Raw genomic sequence first — 5,067 nt, forward strand, 5'->3', positions numbered from 1 at the left:
ATCCAGGCAACCTGATTCCCAATATGATGCTCTAGGCTGCTACGGCCATCCACCTCCCCAGGGTAATCACCCGCAGCTTTATTATATCATAATATTGTGACGCTAATGTATCGGGCTACCTCAGGAAGCACCCAAGAAGAGTGCTCGGGGATGAGAAGGAACGCTGCAGGAATTCACAAAAAGCAAGCCTTCAGGCAGCCTCCCCGCCCCAAGCAGGGCCAGACGTTCAGCCCTGATGAGGCCATCTCGGCTGCTATCATCACTGTGTCCTTCGACCGCTCCCGCCAGATGGGAAGGATTAGGAGGCAGGGATGAGGTTGGGGCCTTGGTGAACACTAAATACTGCCGCGGGAGTTTCAGAGCTTTGGTATCAGCGATTTCAGCTTGGTTAGCTTTTTAGAACATGGCAAAGAAATCGGATGTGGAGGGGCAGGTGCAGGGAGCAGCCGCTGGGTCTGGAAGGCTGCCACGCCACCTGCGAAGGGAGAGAGCAGAGGGGGAAGCTCATTAACCGTCTCCGGATCATTAACCCTGGTCCCCAGGGGCACAGTCACTGAGTTTGGACTTTTCGTCTCGTCAGTTTTTCTGCGAAGGTCTCGGGGGGCTCCAGCCTGGGCCAGGGCTCTCATCTCAGGAAGCAGGTGGTACAAGATGGAGGAGTCAGTAACCGCTGTTATTTGGACAGAATAAAAAGGCTACGGTTTACTGAAAGCGTGTGTGCTGGGGTGGGGAAACTGAGGCTCAGAGAGGTTAATTAACTTGCCCAGAGCGCACAGTTTGAAAGTGGCAGAGCCAGAGGCCAAAGCAAGCCCATCTGGATCCATAATCCGTATTCTTAACTACTACCTTGCCCTCTGTCTTGTAGGATGAATGACAACAGTTCTCCGTGGTCAGGGAGAGCTTACAAGAATGTACCACAGGGGCCTGGACAGCAGCCAGAGGTGGGTAGACAGAAGGAGGGGTGTGGGTCGTGCAGGTAACAGTCGATGATCCCTAGTTCAGTACACAGAGTCACTGGTCAGTATTTATTAAGTGCCTCCTATTTGTTAGGCTTTCGAGATGGAGGGGTGAATGAGAGAAAATGGGTCCCAGCCCCCAAGGGGAGGGTGGGGGAGAGGCAACACCACCTCCCACCCCAGGCTGGTTCCCTGTCCCTTCTCTGTCCCTCACACTTAGATTCTAATTTTCTGTGTTAGATTTTCGGGCCAGTCTCTGATGGGTCCTGGTACAATTCTGGGCACAGAATCAGTGCTTCATTTGTCTTCACCGAACAGATCTGACCTGACCCCACAAGGGGAAGGTGCCACCTGTCATAGGGTTTGGGGGACAGACCCTAAGGCCACCCAGCAGTGAGGAGCAGGTCAGACTTTGCCGCTGCAATGAGATGGGAGCGGTGGCCCAGTTTGGCTTCCCTCCGGACTGGGAACTATTTAGGGCTTCCTACCAGGGACTCAGGGGTCCTGCGTCCCGGCTGCTCTGTCTAGGCTAAGCTCTGTCCCCTCCACCTGACCCTCCTCCACTCCCAGGCTCGCTTTCCTCTTTCAGAACTTTCTTCTTCACCTTCAGAGAAGCCTTCTCTCATCACCTCTCCTCCAACCTCTAGAACTTTTAACCCCTTCCCTCGTCTTATTTTCCTCCAGAGCGCATATCACTCTTAACATGCTATAGATTTTACAGACCAACTTTTTTTTTTCTCGCTTGTCTCTCCAGCACAGAACATAAGCTCCGTGGAAGCAAAGATGTTCGCTTTTTGGTTAACTGCTGTGCCAAGTTCAATAAATATTTGTTGCATACATGGATGAATGAATGAATGAATGAACAAATGAATCAGTGTTACGGGAGCCAGCTGACTTCAGGCATCACCCGTAGGACACCAGCTATGCAGCGGCAGCTGCCAAATAAGACAATTTGCATTTCAATAAACTTACTCAATGTTTGCCAATTAGCACATCCAGAAGGAAGCTATTTCAACATGTACGCTTTGTGTTTCGTGCTTTAGTCTTATTTTTCTTTTGAAGTCATAGTGGCAGATCAGGGGAACACCATAAATCTTCCACTGCCTGAAGCCTTTAAACTCAGCCTTAAATACTGCAGCTCTCCATCCTGCCAAATCTTACCTATAAAACAGAGCCACCTAGCGCAAAACTCAACTTACATTGTCTATATATTTTTTAAATTTTCCTCTAAAAGTTGGAACTTATATCGGTTCGATCTCAATCTTTCCTTTGAGTAAGTTTGAGCTGGCTTGGGTATGGTTCACTGGTGGGCGGAGGGGGCAAGGGGTGGAATGCAGATTCCTGGGCCCAGTGGGCCTGGGGTAGAGCCTGGCCATAGACTCTGCTGTGAGAAACACCAGTCTTGCTGCCGTGAAGGATGGATTTCGTGTTCGAATCCATGGGAACATAAGATCAAAGGAGGGAGCCTCAAGCACCACACTGGTTAGTAAAATGCCTATGTCCTCCAAATATTCTAAGTAGGCATGAAAAACCCTAAAGTGGTGCAGAGTCCAGGAGGAGAGGATGGGGACCTGCCCAGGACAGAGCAACAAGTAGATTTCTGCCTTGTCTCCTGACAGCACTCCGTCCCCACCTCTTGTCCTGCCCAATTACACAGTGTGTAATCTAATGCTGTGGGAGAGACTGAACACTGGGAAAGACTTTATTGTGGCCCTGGGAGAAAGTGTTTCCTATGGCCAATAAATCGGGCAACATCATCCCCTTGAAGATAAGCTTGGAGCAAGTAAGTAGATACATGAAAATAGAAAAACCCCTTAATTTACTGCCAGCTAGATGGGTCTTTGACATCTTTTCAACTCTCCCAGAACCCAGCTGAGCCAAATATACTAAAAAAAAATGGGGTCCTAGCCAAGTCATCAGCCATGCATTTAAGCACTTTTGCTGCTAAGATGTTCACATCTCTCATCTCACTGTTTCTTCCCTGTAGGCATCTGGGTCCCTGAGCTGTGGTGGTTTACCCAAAGTCACCCAGCAAGTGTGAAAGGAAGCCCCTTATGGCACCTGTGATCTCAGCTCAGAGGAACTCTGGGCATCTTCCAGGGACAACCTCAGCTCCAAGGGGAGATGCTCGTCACCGAAGGTAGACAAGACTCACAGAGCAGGAGTTCCAACCCAGTGTCCACAGAGACCAGGCAGACAACACTGAAGACTGGAGTGGACTGGGCTGAAAACTGCATGCCCTCTACCTGGGGCAGCCTCTGCTCAATCTCTTGCCACACAGATCCTACAGGTGTGTCAGGACCACCTGAAAGTCTAGACTTTAAAAGGAAATATTCTTATTTTTCAATGATGTCAAATAATTCCATTCTTCAAAAGTTGTGTGAGCCAAAGAAAATATATCCACGGACCACCAATTTGCAATTCCCTTTATGGAAGAACAGGGAGCCTGGACAATACCTCTAGCAGGAATGTGGGATAAGAAGATGACTAGAAGCCTTGTTCTGTGACCAAGAGACAGAATTTGGAGAGCCCAGGACTTGGGGCCAGGAGCCTCTTGATCAGATGGGACCATCTCAACAGAAGGGTGGCCTGGGACTCCAGGACCCTGGAGATCAGCCTGCCAGGGGATGACACTCTGCTTCTCCTCACAGGGTCAGGTCTGCATCCTCTACTCTGGCTTAGTTTGGTCTTGGGACCCGGCTGGTCCAGCAAAGGGCTGAGGATGACAATGGGGAGCAAGGAGTGTGGGGGCAGGGGAGTGAAGAGTGAAGTGAACATCTCACTTCTGCCCTCCCAGCGCCTACTCCTTCTTCTTTCAGTGTGGAATCACACAGCTTTTCTTTGGGGACCCACTCTTCTCCTGCCCCCAGTTCATGCAAGTTTGATGGAGGTGACCTGGGGCTCCCACAGTGAGCCCATCATCCTGTCCTATCCCTTGCTCCACAGTGATTGGCTCCAGGCCTGGCCAATCCACAAGTAGTATTCCACCCACCAGCTGCCTTAGGCCATCAAAAATCCCACGTGCAATCTCCTTGATGGCTTGCCCATCACTGAATTAATCGCTATGCTCAGGAAATGGATCCTGATTGGACAGACCAGCTCCTATGACCTCCCTTGGAGCCAGGGATGAGGTCAGTCCCACCTGAACAGAGGGAGGGGGTGTGTAGTCACCTGACTTGTGAGTTCCTGTTCTATTTGTCCTGCAAATGTTTAAGCATCACAAAGGTAGGAAATCAAAACAGCCCTTGACTATTCTCTCGTAGAGACATCCGCCATTGCTGCTGAGTGTGGATAAAACTGTGGGCACCAGGTTCAGTTTCTGGTTATTCCACTCAGCAGCTGTTTGACCTTGGGGAAGTCATTTAGTATGGCGTGCCTCAGTTTACTTGTCCAAAAAATGGAGATAATGCTCATATCTACCTCATTCAGCTATTCAAGAGAATCAAAGTTCTTAGGACAATGCCAGCTGTTGTCTTCGTTGGAGATTCTGGAACCACTGCTCTTAGATCCCTCTCTCATGCCACGGTTTGGAGGGAGTGACATGCAGCCCTCATTCTGAGTTCCCTCGTCTGCCAAAAGGATGTTGCTGGGGATTTGAGCCAGCCACTGCTGGGGAGGCTGGGTTCTAGATTCAACACTGAATGGGGTGAAGTGGAGGTAAGTGGAATGCAGCGAAGGGGTGGGTGGTGGCTGGAATGAAACAGGAACGATGGAGTAAATGGAAGAGAAATGAGTGGGGCAGATGGGAAGCAGAGGAATGTGGGTGGAAGTGGGATGAGGTGACGTGAATAAGGGGAGGGGTGGTGTGAGGGGGGATGGAGGGAGGAAGGAAGAAATGGTGAAGTGGGGTAACATGAGGTGGGACCTGTCTCCTGACCAACACGGAGCACCCCCGGCATTGTTGTTATCTGACAGGGCACCAGGGATGGTGTGGGGAGGGATTCCTCAAGGCTGCCTTCCTCTGTAAGATCAACAAGAGGGAAGGGGAGAGAGAGGCCACGGTACAGATGTAAATGTGGATCTCCCTAAATGCACCTCAAAGCTCACCAAGACTTGTGTTTCCCTGTCCCTTAACCTGCAGAGCATCTCCCAGAGCCGGCTATGACCTTAA

The 5,067-nt window shown here is 50.4% G+C and overlaps 1 long non-coding RNA gene across 1 annotated transcript; it reads right to left on the reverse strand.

Annotated features, from left to right (window-relative positions):
- Positions 1–312: 312 nt before the first annotated feature.
- Positions 313–4,571, reverse strand: LOC140686945 (uncharacterized). Its single transcript, XR_012060949.1, has 2 exons — positions 4,377–4,571; positions 313–475 (listed from the first exon to the last, which is right to left on the reverse strand). It is a non-coding gene; the product is annotated as an uncharacterized lncRNA (long non-coding RNA).
- Positions 4,572–5,067: the final 496 nt, after the last annotated feature.

This window comes from Vicugna pacos, chromosome 18 (assembly GCF_048564905.1).
Source record: "Vicugna pacos chromosome 18, VicPac4, whole genome shotgun sequence".
Taxonomy (NCBI): domain Eukaryota; kingdom Metazoa; phylum Chordata; class Mammalia; order Artiodactyla; family Camelidae; genus Vicugna; species Vicugna pacos.